The sequence below is a fragment of the Sciurus carolinensis genome, chromosome Y (genome assembly GCF_902686445.1).
Source record: "Sciurus carolinensis chromosome Y, mSciCar1.2, whole genome shotgun sequence".
Classification (NCBI taxonomy): domain Eukaryota; kingdom Metazoa; phylum Chordata; class Mammalia; order Rodentia; family Sciuridae; genus Sciurus; species Sciurus carolinensis.
Window position 1 is genome coordinate 4,724,391 of NC_062233.1, and position 19,854 is coordinate 4,744,244.

Sequence of the window (19,854 nt, forward strand, 5' to 3'; positions counted from 1 at the left end):
ATTTATAAGTCCTTAAAATTTTTCTTCAGCGAAAGTTTGTAGATTTTAGTGTGTAATTTTTATTTTTTCTTTTGGTACTGAAGATTGAATTTACAAGCTATGACACTGAGCTACCTTTAAGATTTTTTATAACTATAGGATAAGTTTTCTCTTTTCCTAGTTTACAATAAGTTTTATTAGGTATGAATGTTGAATTAAGATAATAATAGACTTTCTCCTATATGCTTATGTTTAATTTTCTTTATAATGAATTTCCTGGTCATAATTCTGTAATGTGTTGCTATATTATTTTGTTCAAATTTGTGGTTTGTATGTGCTTACAAATGACAATTCCTTTTTTTTTTTTTTCATGTGAATGCTAGATCTAGTTCTCATCAAGGATAACTCAGACTTTTTATTGAATTATTTAGCATACTCAGTTTTAAGCTAAAGTTTTTTGTGTGTCTTTTTAAAATGGTGCTTGGGAATCAAATCTAGAGCCTTGCATATGCAAAACAGGTGCTTTTATTTAATGTAGAGCTAAACCACAGGCCTATGCTTGATTTTTTTTTTTTTTTTTTTTTAATTGGTACTGCGGAATTGAATCCAAGCCATTCTGTGAATGAGAGACTGAGAGACATTCCCATCCTTTTTTATTTTTTATTTTGAGACAAGGTCTCAAAATTATCCAGGTAACCCTTGATATTTGACCTTTTTGTCTCAGTCTACAGAGTTGATGGGATTACAGGCATGTAATTACATGCCTGTAATCCCATCAACTATCATACCCATCCTTTTGATTTTTAATTTCTTATGTTTCTACTTGATTCCACTTAACAGATTTACTTTGTTTTAATTTTTATAATGACCAGTCTGTGAGTTTAAAAACTTTTTATAAAGAAACTAAAAATATCGATTTTGTATCTTTGTGTCTATATCATCTCTATTGTGTTCTGTTATTCCTTATATGTCTGAGTCCTACTTCTATTAGTACTGTAAGCTGTTAATTTACTTTGTATATTCTTTTAAAATAGTTACTTTTCCATTTCCTTAATTGTATTTCATTGTCTTTATTTTATACATCTCCACTGTTTTATTTATATATTAATTTGAGAAGACTGATGCCTAGGCTGCCCTAGAACTTTAGGACTCTGGTGATCCTCATACTTCAGTCTCTGTACCTCAGTCTCTTGGCATATGCTGCTGTGCCTGGCCTAATCTTTAATATTTATTATTTTCCTCTAATCCATTGATAAAAGAATGTACTCCTGGAATATGGTGGAAACTGTAGGCAGGTAGAACATGGATGAAGGAAATGTGTCATGCTATGTCATGCAGCATGCTTTAGGGGACTTTGTATTTTCCTGTGTTTCCCTACTGCCATGAGCAGCATTTTTCCACTATGCTCTTCCACCATGATTTGCCTCACCTCACGTCCAGAGCAAATGAGCCAACCAAGAATATACTGAAACTCTGAAACAGAGCCAGAATAAATATTTCCTTTTCTAAATTATTTTTGTTAGGTATTTGTCACAGCAACAAAAATTTGACTGATAGATGCCAAGAAATAAAAGTACCTCATTCACACAAAAAATAGACAAATTGACATACCTGTCCTTAAGAAGAGGACATTGAATTTGCTAAGTAAGTGTTTTGGTGAAACAGGCTCAAAGATTTATTTAAAAAAATTAAGGAAGGGCTAGAGTTGTAGCTCAGTGATAGAGCACTTGCCCCTTATGTGTGAGGTACTGGGTTTGACCCTCAGTTCCGCATAAATAAAAGAATTGTATCCATCTACAACTAAAAAAATCCAATTAAAAAAAAAAAAAAACTACAGGAAACCAGGGGAAGTATCTCAAAATAGAAAAATATAAATAAAGATGCAGAAATAATAACTAATTCATTTCTTTGAAATGTTTTGGGATAGAACCAAAGACTCACAAATGCAAGGCAAGTGCTCTCACATTTTTGGTACATTAAATGACTAGAATTACTAGAAAATATGTAAGGAAAATTATATTGGGTAATATAACTAATTAAATATGTTGGTGATTTTTATGAAGATCCTAGCATTATTGAAAGATAAGAAAATCAGAATTTATTGATATGCCAAAAAGTTCTTTTTGTTTAACAGTTTTGTCTGATTTGACTTTGTCTTTTCACTTACAATAAGTAGCAAAAAAGAACCTAGGCTATAGCTTTAAAAATGTTCACAAATCTCTTCAGCTGATAACCAAGTTTTCAAGTTCACCAGTTCTTTTCTAGTTTTTAACCAGGTTTATTTTTCCTTCACTACCCAATGACATATTCCTCAGATACATCCAAAAATTCACCAGAAACATCTTTAAACATCCATATTTCTGCCAGTGTGCCTCTTTAAGGTAATGTGTGCTTTTTCTATCAACATTTTAAAACTCCAATTCTTTACCTAATTCCAAAGCTGCTTCTACATTTTTTAAATATTTGTTAAAGGCTGGACCTCATTTTTTTTTGGAGGGGGTAGGATGTTACTAGGGATTGAACTCAGGGGCACTCAGCTACTGAGCCACATCCCCAACCCTATTTTGTATTTTATTTAGAGACAAGAGTCTCACTGAGTTGCTTAGGGCCTCATTTTTGCAGAGGCTGGCTTTAATTTGAAATTCTCATGTCTTACCTGCCTAGCTGCTGGGATTACAGTAGTTTGCTACCATGCCTGACTGGACCTCATTTCTTTATACCAAAATCTGTATTACTGTTCTCCAGAGAAACAGACCCAATAGGAAGGATTAAGTTAGTAGTTAATTCAAATGTATCTTTAAATTCACTGAACTATTCCAGTTCAGATTCCATTAGGATATCCTGTAATATTTATGCATTTAGTTTTAGAATTAGTAAGTTTCTAAGAATAACCAAGGCATTTTTGGAAACAATCAAATTTTCCAAATAAGTTAAAGCTATAATAGAACATAGTTACATTATATAGGGAAATACTAGTTGTATAGTAGGATAGAGACATAGAAAAGAAAGGTCCTTGTATAAAAATACAGTTGGAAATGCATACAGAGAAAGCAGTATTAGAAAATGATACGAAAAGTGGCTGTCAGCAGATTTGTTCCCTGGGGATACCCAAATCTGTTGAGATGTTCAAATCTATTATATAAAACAATATAGAACTTGCATAAATCAATATATATCCTGTCCTGTGTTCTTTAAATCATCTCTAGATTACTTGAATACCTACTACTGTGTAAATCTATTTAAACAGTTGTTATGCTTTGTTATTTTGGAAACAGTGACAAGAAAAAAGCCATGATAGAATTTTGTTTCAGATATTTTCAGTCTGATGGGTTGAATCTGTCAATGTAGAACCTATGAATACAAAGAACCTGTTATATAAACAATGCAATTAAGTCTTCTACACAAAAATAAGTTAAAAATTTGTTCCAATATTAAATAATTGATGGAAAGCAAAGGTTATATAAAAGAGACAGCATAACTCAGCATACACCAATTGCTTTCAAAAGTTTGACTTCTGTTCATAGTAAGAGATATTTTATACACTCATCCTTCCATATATAATAGGAAAAACCCTAAATTACCTTAAAGAGATTATTGGTAGAAATGTTGATATTAAAAGTGCTTCTGGTGAATTTCTTACATGGCCATGAGGAACCTGTTGTTCAGCACTGGAAGAAAAGCAAATCTTGTTGAAAACTAGTGACGATCTTGACTGAATTGTATTCTAGTGTTTTCTGCTAGAATTGATATGTGATGTACTTGGATAGAAGCTGGACAAATTTTTAAACATTTTGAAGTTGCAGCCTAGGTTTTTTTGCTGTGTAATGTAAAATATGAGAAGGCAGGTGAAATGAAGTCAAAATTGTTAAAGACCTAGAACTTTGAGATTTGGAAAATTCTCAGCTTATGTAAGCAAATTCTAAACTTTTTAAGACGCGAGAAAGTATGTTCTGGAAATAATATCAAGGATGTGACTGGCTACAAATTTGCTAAACATACAAGGCTTCTAACTTATAGATCCAGATAGAAAGCAGTAGAAACACTACTAGTTTGGATTGACTCACACACACAAAAAGAAAAAATAAAGCAGATCTTTGAGTTTCTGGTAGGTGGTTCAAATATAGGAGAGAATATTGAATCAGAGATTAAACTTGAGCCTTAATTTTTATGCTAGATTTTGGATCTGTAATGAGACTTGAGAATTCATTCTTCTTAATAGCTCCCTTTAGGAATGGGAACATCCATCTATTATATCTCTGTCCTGCCATTGCATCCTAGAAACAACTTTTTCCAGTTTGACTGCTGCAGACTAATTTTGCTTTAGGATGGATTGTACTTCATCCATACTTGGTTTAGATAATTTGAAATTAGTTAATATGGTAATGAATAAAATTTTTTTAGAACTAACAGGGTATTTTGCATGTGAGAAAGGACTTGAATTTGAGGGAGTCAGGAGTAAAATGTTATGCCTTGAAATGCCTATCCTCCCCTGCAAGTAAAGTAGTAAGTGTGAGAAGGCTGGTTCCTACAAGCAAAAGAGAGTCTGTCAGAAGAAATTAGGCACATTCATGTCTTGGACTGTTCACATTTAGAATTGTGAGAAAATAAATTTCTCATTTGAGCCACATAGTACTATCTTTTTAGGGCAACCTTGCAAACTAATATGTTTACAAATTTGGCATATAAAAGAATGAATTTTATATATTGAGTGTGTTTATTCAGAACTAATGTATCTTTCCTCACTCAGTAAAGTGAAGCAAATTTTTTTTTTTTTTTTTTTTTTCCATTCTGTTCTGGAAGAAGACTCAAGTCATTTTTGTGGCTTCACAAGAGTATCAGAATCTTTTGTTTAATTCTGTCTACATAATCTGACACACCTTAGCAGATAAATGTGCAACAGAAATTCCTCTGACACACAAAAAATTCCTTTTGTTTTGCAACTGGGTAGTTTGCATTCCTGATATATTTTTGTAATGTTGTTCTGCTTCCAGTTTCCCTGTATAAAATTTCCTCTGTTGTGTCTCACAATAACAGAGCACTTTAGAAAGTTTTCACTCTTTTATTCACTCTCCCCCTCACCCCCATAACAGATTGACCCCAGGGTCTCATGCATTCTAGGCAAGTGCTATATGTACTACTTAGCCATATTCCCAGGCTTTTTTGAGAAAAAAATTTTTAATTTTTTATTTTGAGATGTGGTCCCTTAATTTTCCTTTCAGATTTCAATTTGTAATCCTGCTTCAGCATTCTGAGTAGCTGGGATTACAAATACACACTAGCACAACTGGCTTTATATGGAGTTTCTTTTATGCAAGCACCAAGTGCATGTTTGCCATGAGTTCTATTCATTAATACTAAGGCAGTGACCAGTGAAATCAGTACAAATATGCAAGGCCCTCAGTTTCAGTCCTTAGCACTGGAAAAAATTAAAAATCAATAATTTTCTTTAAATAAAAAGCCTTTAAAACAGAGGGAGCAAAACTGTGTGGCAATATAAGTACCATGGTACAGCATTTTCCTAGCATGTGTGGAACCCAGGTTCAACACCATTTAAAACACACAGAGAATAGCAACACAGTGGTAGCACACAGCTATAATTTCAGCAGCTCGGGAATCTGAGGCAGAAGGATAGTGAGTTCAAAGCCGGTCTCAGTGATTTAGCAAGACCCTAAGCAATTCTGGGAGAGCCTTTCTTAAATAAAATATAATAAAGGCTCAGTGATTAAGCCCCTGGTTCAATCCCTGGTACCAAAAGAAAAAAAAATATAGGAATGGGGAAACAACATAAACCCATGTATATACATTGTGTTTAAATCAAATTAAGATTTCTTCTATAAGAAAAGTAGTGTCACAGCTTTGTAAAAAGTATCACTTCTCTGAACTGTTTATGTTCTTTAAATTAGGAAATCATAGTCTTTATGTTTCCACGTGCTTTATAGAGACGATTATTTTAGTATTCTAATAATCAGGGAGGGAACTGACCAACTTAAGATGTTTTTGAATGGATGCTTAAAATTTTAATGAATGATGTGAAAACTCAGCATTAAATGTAGATCTTTGAAAAATACTTGGATACTAGTTATTTGAAAAGTATTCTTTCATTGAAATAGTTTCAGTGTGATGGAATTAGAAAAAAATAAAATATCAAAGTAGTTCTTTGAGAGGAAAATTAATTCAGTGTGTTGTCAGGGATTTTTTTTCCCAACTACCTTGGCTTTCCTTTTCTAAAGCATTTCATGATTTTAAGATGTCTGAGGTTTAAGGACACGAATTCGTTTTGGAAATAAGTATGGCAGAAGACTAAAATGCATCACTGCTACATTCAGAATATATGCTTGTATGTTATTCGTCTTATTTTTGTGTTTAAATGTCTTTGTAATATTTAGATTCATAGTGATAAGTGTAGCGTTCTAAATCCAGATTAATGTACACTCACACCACACTGCTTAACTTGTTACTAGTAACTTTCATAGTTTGGATTCAATAAGCACCTGAAAATCGAAAGTCATCACAACACAAAAAATACATGATTTTGGAATTGATCACCGCTGTCTAATCAACTTTCCCCAGACTTTTTAGACATACTTGTAAGTAGTGTACAAGAAAACAATACCTTAGTTTTCTATGATGTTGAAAAATACAAGGGGGGGAAAAAAAAGATTCCTATTTCGGAATTTAAAACCGGAAGCAAGGTCATACAGGAAAACATTACATTAAGGACTTGTTCACAATTCGCAAAAAAATTTTTAAAACAAATTCAAGTAAGGTAGCTTTGTTAACTTTCTAAAACCTTAAAGCGGTTTAGTTTAACCAAATTATTTGCTCTAAGATAACTCGTCTCTCGGATCCCATCTTTTTGTGTGTGGGTTTTTGTTTGTTTGTTTGTTTTTAAGGAAAGGCAGGGGACGACGAGGTTTGTTAAATTTTATTTCCCCCACTCCACGGGGATGAAGGGAAACATTTACTTCGGGCGGGGGTCTGAAGACCTGCAAACAACTCCAGCTGGCGCCGGCGGCCAGGACTGGGGCAGAGAGGCGGTAGGTCTTCGGGGATCGGCCGTGGTCCACAGATACGATGTGGCACGCGGGGGAGATACACCTGGATCGCCTTCTATACTGCGGGGTCAGTGGACCACCGCGTGGACTTTACGGGCGGCCGAGGCAGCAGCGCGTGCCGCGCTGCCAGTGGGAGGGAGTGCGGAAGAGGGAAAGAACGTTGTGACTAAGGCCTCCGGAGACCTCGCGGTAGCGAGGCCGCTGGGTTCCCGGGTCGTGAAGCGACTGTGGGACCCACGGGGCGGAGGAGGGGGCCGTCTATCCTTCCGCATTTTCCTGGGTCTCTCCCGGGCGGTGACGTGACGTGCTGACGGCGGGCCCGTGCCGGGGAGCTGGGCCGCTTTTTGTCAGCTCCGAGCTCGGCCCCTCCTCCCTCCCTCCGCCCGCCCCACCAGCCGGAGCCCGGCCCAGTGCTCTTGAGAAAGGCCGTCCTGCAGGACCCGCCACGGTCGCGGACTCTGTACACCGGTCCGGTGAGTGTCGGGCGCCGCCGTGGCCGTGGGGCCTAGTACGCGCGCGGCGGCCTGGTCCCGGCCTGGTCGGCGGCCCGCAAAGCTCCCTTCGGGCGCTAGGCCGGGCGGCATGGGCGCGCGGCCCCGAGCAGGCCACGAGGAGGCCGCCGTGGCGGACTCTCCCTAGCGGCTGCGGAAACGCGCTCATAATCGGACGGGGGCTGGGGAGGGGTTGCCCGGAGGTCCGGGAGTTGGCCAAGGGATCTCTGGTGGGCGCCACAGGCGACCAGGGGTACCGCGCGGGCACTAGGCCTGGTGAGGAGACGACGGCTGCAGGCCTGGAATTGAAGGCCGCAGGCTGGCTGGGCGGATTTCGCAATGTAAATGTCGGCGGGGGTGGGGGTGCGGGGGAAAGATGGCGGCGACTCGGCGCCTTCTGCGCGGAACCACCAGGGAAGTTGAGGGGTTGGGGGCACGCCATCTTGAAGGAAGCGTCTGGGGAAAAAATTCCGCTACAGTCATTAGGGGGTAAGAGAGCAGGCGGAGGCTGCTAGGTACTAACACCAGATCCCCTGCGCGGCGGCGTGTGTGCGCGGAGGGGCGTGCTCGCTCTTTTCCGCGGCCACTATACTTGCTGTCTTGATGAGCGCAGAGGTTTCCGGCTTCCGGCAACAGTAAAACCTTTCTTCCCTGCCTCCCGCTTCCAGCGCATTTCTACTGAGCAACTACAGGCTGTATTGCCATGCTCAGGTTATCCCTCCCCCAGGTCCGGAGGCTTTCCCTGATACTTGCAGCCACTTGAGTTCTTCGGGGACAGAGGCGGCGGGGAACCCCAGAAAAGTGAAGTCATAAGTAATCAATAGGGTGACAGAGGAGGAGGTTTTCCTATTCTTATTGACTCCTCGAATATATGAAAAATAAAAATAAGACTTAATGGAAAAAATATGAATTACTCTGATCCAGAAGAAAAGGGCGAATTATACAGCACGAAAACAGAGTAGAACTCTTTTCAAGAACTGTGTTTAAATAATTTGTGATCTTTGGGTAGAGTTTGTTTTGGGTAAGAGTCTGATTTTCTTATTGGACAACTAAATGTACTAATGGGATTTCCTGTGCCCCAAATGGGCATTACATTTTGTTTATTTAAAGTTCAACTTTACTAACACTTTTTATTGCATAGTATACAGTTTTGCTGGGAACTCGAAGCCCAATGTTAGCAGATTGAAAAGAAAGATTCTTAAACTGCAGAGCTTGACCGCAGACAGTTTGCTAGGATATCATGGGAAGAGGAAGTTTCCATTTGCATCACTAGGAAAATGCATAATGGTGTTTTGATTAGTTTATTGAAGGATAGGTAAGATTTGTTAGGTAGAGTTAGGAGAAGGAAAAGGGGTATTACAACAGTGAAACGTTTTCAGCAGACTTCTTAGTTTGGCTAAAGCTGATGGTATATATTGTAAAGTGGTAAAATTTCAGACCAGAAAAGCTTGTGATTGTGCATGTAGCAGAACGGTGGCACACCTGAACTGTTAGTAGTCATTGTTAGCAGTTCTGACTCAAGTTTGAAACTGTTCAAACTTGAGGAATTATGAGAGCTGGTACTAAATTGAATGTTTTTGCTACTGAAAAAAATTATCAAGAATGTGTCTTTTAAAATATAACCTCCTGGGTTGCTCCTGTTTCTCTGTCCTTAAGTCTCACACCAGATGTCCATTATTTGCTCATAAGTATTACACTCAAAATAGTTACCAAAACTCTATTTGTCCTGGGTGAAAACTACAGGAATAATTTGGATTAAGAAACAGGTTGGAAAAGCAATCCCTGAACTTTAGAAGCTTTCAGTATTCTCATGCAAACCTTGTCCTAATGAAAGTAGTCACATCATGAGAGTAAGTATTCCTATAAGCTTCTAAGTCTCATGCTATGACTTAGGAAAGTACTAGATGCAGAAGTGCCAGACAACACAAAAACATTTTTTTCCCTGGAACTTTAGATATGAAAATCAGTTTTTAATTTTCCCAGCATGTAGGAAGTCAAAGGAGTGATGCTCCATGAAAATACTGAAGGAATCTGGAAGTTCTCAGGTTTATTATAACAGTCACAGCTGAGGAGAAACAGTGCATTGCAGAAGTCTTAGAAGCAGTTTGCTAATGCATTCTGTTTTTTGACTGTAGAAGTAGTTGCTTTATATCTTAACAGCTGAAGAACTGTAAAGAAGATAGAATTGTATTCTGCACAGTACAGCAGCAGAAGGATGTTCCAGGACAGCAACAGTGGATATACGAGATTAAGATTGATTTAGACTCAATCGTAAGATGACAGGTAAGTGTATAACTTTAATGGAGTTTGGTCAGACATGATTAAATATAATTTTACTTATTTATTTACTTATCTATTTTTTGCCTGAATGGTGACCTTGATAAAACTGGTGGAATACTTTAGTGACCCATTTTTTAGGGCCAAGAAGGTGTTAGTCTTTTTTTTTTAATTCACATGTATTTTTCCAAGTAGATGCTCCTTTCTTGTATAGAAAATGCAGTGAAGTTTCACTAAACTTATTTATATTTGTGCATGCTAGAACTAAAATTTGTGATTCAAGATCTTTGAAGTCTCTCATCCATAACATTTTTTTATTTTATTTAACTGAAATAACTAGTATCTGAGGTAAATACTTGATCTCTTCTACTCTATGCTTTTCCTTTATTTCTGCCTTTTTTGACCCATTACCTGAAAGGAGAGTGCCCTCCTTTCAAGACCACTTATTCTGTTATGTTCCTCTATGCCCTTTGCCATTTGTTATATCCTATTGCTTTTTGTATATGCTTATCTAACAAAAATCTCAACTTTTTTCTGTTTACTTGTGTCAGTACTTTTCCTTTCATCTCACTTTTTTCTGAACCAAATACTTCCAAAATTGGGAAATTGTATAGTGTATAAATCAGAGTATCACACACAAAAAAGTACATTTCAGAAACCTTGTGTGTTTTGTCTGTCTCCTGTGATATTGTAACTTAAATGTCAGATTTCCTCTGAGAGCAAATAATCTGTCCTGTTATTTTCAGTCTTCTCATTTTTTTCCCTACTTTTTTTAAAATTTGTTCTTTTTAGGTATGCAAGACAGTAGACTACTACTAAACACACACACACAAACACAAATACATATATATGTATGTGGAATATAATTAATTCTAATTAGGATCCCATTACTGTGGTTATACTTGATGTGGCATTTTACTGGTGGTATATTAATATATGAATGTAGGAGGGTTATGTCCTGATTCATTTCTACTATTCCTCCTATTCTTTACTATGCCTTACCATTCTCAGCCTCTTATGTAGTATTTGTAGTAACTTACCAAACATTTCCTTCCCTGTCTTATTGACAGCCCCATTGACTAAAACCAAATTCACTTTATACATGGTAGGGGCCAGCAATATTTATTGAAAATTCCTTTCACATACCAGAGTTCCTAAAACAATTCTACTTCTTTCATTTCTGTTTTAGACTTTAAATTTTTCAGGCTTTTTCTTCTGTGTCATGTAGAACAATATAGATATTGTTGTTTTAGGACTTACTCTATTATATTCCAACATTTTTGTTGTTTTCCCTAAACTTTGAAGATCCTAATTGTTTATTCTTCTTGGTACCTCTAGCAGAATGATGTAGCTCCTTAACATTAGTTCCAAAAAAATATACTTGACTCATTTGAATTGAGAAATGTATATGGAGTTTGAATGGGTCTTATGTTGAAATTAAGTAACCAGATACCATGTTCTAAAGAGTTTTAATATTAGGGCATCTCATATCTGTTTTATGCCCACACATGATCAAAACACAGAAAATAGGAACATTAGTTACTCTACCATGTATTCACCTCAGTAGGTAGGAGTATGATCAGCCCATTTGTAAGAGAAAAGAATTATTTTTCAAAGCAATATTTTATCAAATATAGTTGTCTTTGAACTGTAAAATATGATGTGTAATTAATAGATTAGAAGCAAATTCCACCATCATTTTGTGTGTGTGTGCGCGTGAGAGAGAGAGAGAGAGAATGTGAAGATAGAACCCAGGTCCTTTTACCTTATAGGCAAGTGCTCTGCAACTGACTACATCCCAACCCTAAAACCTGCTTACTAAAAGACAAATTTGAAACAAGGAGAGTTACAAAAAAAAAATATAGGTTATCTTAAGCCTTTTTTGGGGGGGGAGGGGTAATTAGGGATGAACTCAGAGACATTCAACCTCTAAGCCATATCCCCAGCCCTATTTTGTATTTTATTTAGAAACAGGGTCTCACCGAGTTGCTTAGTGCCTTGCCTTTATTGAGACTGACTTTGAATTCTCAGTCCTTCTGCCTCAGCCTCATCCTCCCAAGCCGCTGGGATTACTGGCATCTTAAAGGGTTTTTAAAAAAAATTCTAAAAATTCACAATTATAATTAACAATATACTAAATATTTATCTCAAAGATGTGGAAGAGCTGCTGTTCTGATGTAACAAGTGTAACTTTTTGTTTTTTCTTTCCTTTTTACTTCTTTTATTTAAAGAAATAATATCCTGCAGGTTCAATTAAAAGACTGCCTTTTTAACTTCCCATTGCTTTTTCCTCAGACCAGAATCCTCACATGTGTACCCAAGACAATTTGTGTTTTAATGTTCTAGAAAGGTCATATTGTACATGTAATTTTGTATATTATTTTTACTTAACTGAGTTTTTCAGACATACCCACGTGTTGCATATATGATATATGAATCTAGTTTATTCTCAAAATGCTGTGAGCAGCAACCTTTTTTCATAAAACTACTGAGAAGTTATTTAGCTTTCTTATTTTGATACTTCCTTGCATGTACAGTGGAATTTTATTGAGACTGCATGACTTGACTTTCTTAAATTTTTTTTGATGTTGATAGATTTTTATTCATTTATTAAAAAATGTGGTGCTGAGAATCGAATTCAGTGCCTCACATGTATTAGGCAAGTGCTCTACCACTGAACCACAATCCCATGATAGGACTTTTCAGAAAACTCAATGACAGAGGAAATGAGGGATCCTTCTGACTCCTGAAGATGTTAAACTGTGCTGGGACTGTTGGTACACTCTTGTAATTCTAATAGCTCTGGAGGTTGAGGCAGGATAATTGCAAAGTTCCAGGCCAGCCTCAGAAAAACTTATGAACTTGTTTATAGCGCTAAACAACTTGACCTAGGGATGTAGCTCGGTGGTAGAATGTCACTGGGTTCAATCCCTAGGAGCCACCCTTCCCACCCACACACAAAAAATGTTAGAGATTTGCAATAGAATTTTTTTATCTTCAAAAATACTTTTAGTACAAATATCATTTGTGCTAGCACTTTATGATTTATTAGTTTTAAGTTTATTAGTTTTAACAAACATAGTAAATCTTTTAAAAATTAAGTGGTAGATAAATAGCAATAGTATAACTTACCTAAGGAAAGATCTTTGGATACAGTGATGTGCCATACCATTTTTTATAGTAGCTCAATTCACAGTAACTAAGCTATGGAACCAACTTGGTGCCCTTCAACAGATGAATGGATAAAGAAAGTGTACATATACACAGTGGAATATTACTTAGCCCTAAAGAAGAATGAAGTTATTGCATTTGCTGGATGGAACTGGAGACAACCATGCTAAGTGAAATAAACCAGTCCCAAAAAAACAAAGGTGAATGTTCTCTCTACTATGTGGATGTGAACTAAAAATAAGGGGCAGAGATGGTGGGGAGAGGTACACTGGATCAGACAAAGGGAATGAAGGGAGGTGAAAGGGTATGGGAATAGGAAAGAGAGTAGAATGAATCAGACAAAACTTTCCTATATTAAAAACAACCAGTGTAACTCCACATCTGTACAGCCATAAGAATGGGACGTTATATTCCATTTATGATATGTCAAAATACATTATACAGTCATGTATAACTAAAGAAACCAATTAAATAATTTATTAAAAAAGGAAAGGAAGGAAGAACTCTTTGGAGTTCTTAAATTTTTCAATTTTAAAGTTTTGAGGTGAAAAATTTTTGAAAAAATACTAATCTGATTTATTAATCTTTATTCCAGTTTATATTTGTTAGTGGTTTATTTATCCAAGGTTCATTTGGGTTAGTAGTGTGCAACTCTGAAGCAGTGCTTCTGTGAACATCTTTATATATAATTTTTCTTCTTGTATTCAAGTGGAAATACTTTTGTAGTGTCAACTTTGCTGGGAATTATTAAATTTTATTCATAATGGTATACATAGTTCCAACTAAATTGTGTATAAACCCTATATCATTTGACAACTTAATTTTTTCTAGATTTTTGGGGATGAAATGGTACATTTGTTAGATTACTGGTGAAATTGAACTTTGCTACCTGCCCCTCTTCCCTGTTTGTGGACTGTTTTTCCTTTTCAATAAGTTTGTACAAAACTATTCGTGACCCAATTTGCCCTTCGTTTGTTAATTTAGTATATTGTCATGTTCTGCATAAAAATGACTGATTATATACATTGCAAAAAAGTCTTTTTTTTTTTTTGGTCTGTGACTTTGTTTTTCCTTGTTTTTAGTCTGTTGTTGAATAAGACTTAATTCAAAATAATAGCTTTAAATTTTTATATAACTTGTTTTTTGTGATTTAAGAAAGTCTTTCCCTGTCACAAGGTAATAAAAATTCTCAGGACTGGGGATGTAGCTTAGTAGTTGAGTGATCCTGGGTTCTATCCCTGGGACCAAAAAAAAGAAAAAGAAAAAGTCTGTTTTGTTCCGTGTGTGTGTTTTTATTTTGCTGTGCTGTGGATGAAACTAAGGGCTTCACTTATGCTAGACTAAGCTGTTTTACAACTCTTCTTTTTTCTTTTTTTTTTTTTTTTTCTTTTTTCTTAGTGTTATTTATAACACTAATCTAAAATTTTGGAGGAAAAAGTTTTGGTAGGATTCTAACTTTGCCTTTTTCATGTAGATTTTTTAATTAAGTCTCTTATGTATATGTGTATTTCAAGTTGGTTTTGACATATAGAACAAATGTTTTAGCAAAGAGTGTTTTTTGGTTTGGTTTGGTTTTTGTTAGTAGTAGGCAAGTGCTGTGCCATTGAGCTGTACTCCCCCAGCCAATGTCTGTTTTCTTACTTTGTATTTCTTATTTTCTTTTCCTTTTTTTTTTTTAACAGACTGCATTTTGATTCATTGTACACAAATGGGGTACATCATTTGTGTCTATGGTTGTACACAATGTAGATTCATACCATTCATGTAATCATACATGTACATAGGGTAATGATGTCTATCTCATTGCACCATTTTTCATACCTCTCTCCCTCTCATTTTCCTGTATGTAATCTAAAATTCCTCCATTCTTATCTCACCCCCCACCTCCCACCCACTTATCAGGGAAAACATTTGGCCTATGGTTTTTTGGGATTGGCTTATTTCACTTAGCAAGGTATTTTCCAATTCCATCTATTTCTCTGCAAATGCCCTAATATTATTCTTCTTTATGGCTGAATAATATTCCATTGTGTATATGTCCCAGTTTCTTTATCCATTCTTCTGTTGAAGGGTATCTAAATGTTGGCGTGAATGTGGGGCAAAAGGCACTCTTTAAATTGCTGGTGGAGTTGCAAATTGGTGCAGCCACTCTGGAAGCAGTGTGAAGAATCCTCAGAAAACTTGGAATGGACCCACCTTTTGACCCAGTTATCCCACTCCTCAGTTTTTACCCAAGGACTTAAAATTAGTATACTACAGTAATGCCATCAATGTTTATAGCAGTGCAGTTCACAATAGCTAGATTGTATTTCAGAGACACCAGTTTTCATCACCTTCAAAATTGTTTTTGTAACAATTTGTACAGTTTTTGAGGCTTTCTTTATTAACATAATGACATTTTGTTTGTATTATCAACTCCCTAAGATATGTTTGTGTGTATGTCTGTGTGCACACTTGCACATATTATTTTGTTTTTTTAATATGTGAATCTAAAAGCCAGGAAGTTATAAACAGGTGAAACAACTGACTGGTGGAACTGATTCAAATCTCACTGTGTAGCTCTTGTTGATTGTATTATAAAATACTGTGTTATTTTTCTTGCTATTGCGCGTAGCAATTTCAAAACATAATAATCACCATTATAATTTGTGATAGAAATTCTACTGAATAAATTATTCAGTCTTGCTGAAAATCACATGACTAATACATCGACTCAGAGATTTACTTTTTCCATTATATTTTTAACATCTTAAAATCAGAGTATATTTTTCAACTGATGGAACAATGGCGATGTGGGCAGTGGTCTTGATGTATTATCATTGTCCATAGTATTCACTGTCCATAGTATTCATAGTATTCACTTGGCATGAGTTCAGATGAATTAACATGCTATTAGATATGTTACTAATGTGTCACATGAATTGTTCATTTGTCATCATGCAGCCATTTTTGTTATTAATGTAGCTAACCCCTACTAACCAATCTGATGACCAGGTAAAATAATTTGCCCTTGGAAGAGTAAAATAAATTTCAAAGTGAACAGAATCTAGTTTGATTGAGTTCATTATTATTATGTCAGAAAATAATTGGGTAACTGAGTCATATTTTGAGTATCCATTTATTGCTTATTTCCAACTCTGAAAAGAAACTCCTTAGCATACATTTGTGAAGTCCCAATTGAGTGCTAGGAGAGGGTAGGATAAGTAAAATAATATCTTATCAAATAAGAATATCAGCGTTAGGACTTGCTTAGTGTAGTTAATCTTTGACTTGAAGACAGATTCCACTAGGATTGATTAAGCATGCTTCATCACTAGCAATCTTATTTTGAGGACCCTTGTTAGAAAGAAATGAAAGTTATATAACTTTTGAGTTGAAATGTGAACCCAGAGTTCAAAAAGAGAGAAAAGACGAACTTCCCAATTAATATATATGTCCACAAAAACAGGCTGAGAAAAATGAGTTGTGTACAGTGAGGCTTGCCTATAATCCTAGGGAACTGAGAAGCTAAAAAAGGAGGATCACTAGTTTGAGGCTATCCTCTGCAACTTAGTAAGATGATGTCTCAATATAAAAAACAAAAGGGGGGATGTATCTCAGTATTAGAGCATTCTGGGTCAATCCTCAGCTCCAAAAAGAAAGGTAAAAGGAAAACTACAGGAACACACACACACACACATTCCTTTAGTGTGGGACAAACGTTTATTGTTAAAACTTTAAAAGTGAATGCCTTAAAAAAAAAGGATTAAGAGATACAACAAAGAAATTTCCCCAACTTACTCTTTCTACTTATGAAAACTCTCAAACTAAAAAGAAATTTTAATACCCCCAAATATTTCAAAATCAAGTTCGTCTTTTCTCTCTTTTTGAAATAGGCCTTTTTTAGAGATTAGTGATTTTTTTTTTTTTTATAGCAGTTATGTAGGAGTGATTTGTATACATTTATCTGTGGTGTTTTTGTGAGTAGATTTTTAACACTATTAGTTTCACAATGATGTTTTGTTTTTTCCTCACTAGTATGCTTTTGTTACCTATGTAGATTTCTAAATTTCTTAGAATTGAGTTTACAAATATAACTCTAAATACTTATAAATTTTTATAAGATTACAAAAACATTAATATTTTTAATCATTCCAACCTTTTTAATATTTTATTTAGAGATAGGGTCTCACTTAGTTACTGAGACTGACTTTGAACTCACCTCCTGCCTCAGTTTTTTAGGCTGCCCAAGCTTATGGCTTTTTTTCTTGAACTGTCCTACTTTATTAGGTACTATTCAAAGCTATTACGTCTCACTGGCAGTATTTCCATTTAATATTAAGAAGTAATACTTTTTAAAATAAGTGTTTCTTGCCTTGAAATCTGTTTTGTTTAATAACGGAGTCTTCTGGTTAATTGCCTTTTCTTTGTTTTGTATGTGTTTTGTATATGTAAAGGTCTGTCTCCAATAAAGATTATAGAAACTTAAAAATGTGAATATAGATAGGTACATCTTTACACACACATATATAATAAATATAAACAATTTATATAATGAAATAAGGTAAAATGTTTATTGTATAAGGTTTGTTACATGTTATAAATATCTGTACATATATAAATTTTTTTAGAAATGCTGCATTGTAAAGAGCCTATGAAGAGAATTGTTTAAAATGTGCCTTGAACTGGGCTTGATGTTGCATGTCCATATTTCTAGCAAAGTGCAAGGATGAAGAGACAGAATAACAATGGAAATTGAAGGCTTTCCATATTAAATTAGTGATACTATCTCAAAATTTAAAAAAATAAAAATTCTCTTAGCAGTTATTCGATATCACAAGTCCTTAATCTCCTATTAGAAAATCTTCTCAGTTTTTGTTACCATAATTTGTAATTTCTGTGTACCACTCTTTTATTTGTATTCCTCTTTTTCTATTGTAGTGAATTGTCTTACCATTCTTTAAACAATTTTATGAATTATTTCTGTTTTTGTCTTTTAAGTCACGTTGCCTAAATGTTAAACATCTGGTTTCAGAAAGGAGAAGGAAATCAGAATATTTCTTTTACTTTTATTTTAAACTTGTATTTGAAGACTTTTGTATCAGAAAGAAAGAAAATATGAAAATTTCTGTGCTCTGTAAGATAGAATAGTAACTAAGGAAAAAAGATGTTTAAACTTTATTAGATTAAAATATTACAAGAAAATTAGAAAAGTATTACAGTAAAATCAATTTCTCTTTTTGAGGATGTGCATTTTCACCTTATATTTACCTTGTTTTGTCATTAATGGTATAGTATTTATCATTCCTCCTAACAAAAATAATGTGTGTTGAGGAGCAGTTAGTTTATCAGGTAAAAGTTCTTTATTTAATCCCCAATGAGATATAGAATAAGGTAATAGAGATTTTAAATTAAACAAATTAGTTGAAAAGTGTGTAAGAAATGTAATTGATTAAAATCCCAAATAATGAGGTAGAGTATTGATACAATACTAGACCTGGTAGTTTGACAACCTGGATTAAGTAGTTATATAATTGGGGTATTTTATGGCCTATGTGCCCTTGAGCAGATTGTTTAGCTTTTTAAACTTCACTTCCCTTAATTAAAAAATGAGATTGTTAGGTTGAAAATTAAATGCAGTGATTTGCAAAACAGGGCTTAATAAATGTTTGCATGCAGCAAATTATGAAGTTCAGCCTTTTTTATCAGTAACAGGAATTGAACCCAGGGGCAGTCTACCACTGAGCTATCTGTCCTGCCCTTTATATTTTTATTTGAGACAGGGTCTTGCTAAGTTGTTGGAGTGTCTTACTAAATAGCTAAGGTTGGTCTTGAATTTGCAGCCCTCCTGCTTCAGCTTCACCAATTGATGGGATTATAGGTGTGTGCACGACTAAATGACAGCCTTTTTAAAAGTGAAAACAGAATAACTCGGGTGAAGTGCCCTTAAGTTCAATCCTGGAACAAAATCAGACCAAACAAAACAAAAACAAAACACCTATAATTCCATACCTGTAATCCAGAGACTTGGGAGGCTGAGGCAGGAGGATTGCAAGTTTGAGGCCAACCTCATCACATTAATAAGGTCCTGAGCAACTTACTAAGAACCTGTCTCAAAATAAAAATGTAAAAAATGTAAAAAATAATTAGCTGGGTAGGTAGCTCAGTTGTAAAGACCCTGGTTTCAATTTCCAGTACCCACGCCCCCGCCAGAAAAGCAAACGGAAGAGCTTAAAGCAAATAGGAATGTAAGTTTAAAGACTTAATACTTCTTTGCTAAAGAAGCTAGTAGTAAATATTCAGTATTGTGAAATAAATGTAATGGAATAATTTAAAATTCATAAAATATTTATTAAAAATTAAAGTCTTTAATTTTGTGTGTACTAAATCTAAGATCTAAAGGAAAGAATAGTTATGGTGTAGAAAAATTAAAATGTTAAGATGTCAGTTTTTTCCAGAGTAATTAGTTTTGTAATTGCTTATTTAGTTCCAATAAAAATCTCAAGAGTACTCTCTAAAAAGAAATGTAAATGCCTACATGGCAAAGTCCGCAGAATGCATATACGAACTTCAAAGGAAAAAAAAATAAATTGGACATATGTTCTTTTTTATTAAGATTGGTAAAACTTTTCAAAAATGTTAATCCTCAGTGCTTACTAAGGTTTGAGGAAATAGACACATTCACATTTACTAGTAAAGGAATGTCAATTGCTAAAAGCCTTGTAAAGAGCATCTTAATGGTATACATGTAATTTTTGTGTGCAAAATATTCTGAGTTGTTTGACTTTTTCCATGTAGGCATATACATAAAAAAATAAATAAATAAAACACCAAGTTTGTTGGGCTTATTAAAGAAAACTAAGCAATCTTCCTTCATTTTGAAGTATAATAAGTAATAATGT

At 35.0% G+C, this 19,854-nt stretch overlaps 1 protein-coding gene across 6 annotated transcripts in view; it reads left to right on the top strand.

The window, feature by feature from the left end:
* The first annotated feature begins 7,154 nt into the window (after positions 1-7,154).
* The window catches only part of LOC124973029 (zinc finger X-chromosomal protein-like), a 36,927-nt gene continuing 24,227 nt past the window's right edge, over positions 7,155-19,854 (top strand). The window contains exons 1-2 of one of the 6 annotated variants that reach the window (XM_047537237.1): positions 7,155-7,507; positions 9,661-9,808. The gene's annotated coding sequence lies outside the window, so the exon portion shown is untranslated. Of the gene's footprint in view, positions 7,508-7,974; positions 9,809-13,122; positions 13,174-19,854 lie in introns of those variants that run through there. The other 5 variants (XM_047537233.1, XM_047537235.1, XM_047537238.1 and 2 more) reach the window with 5 other exon arrangements.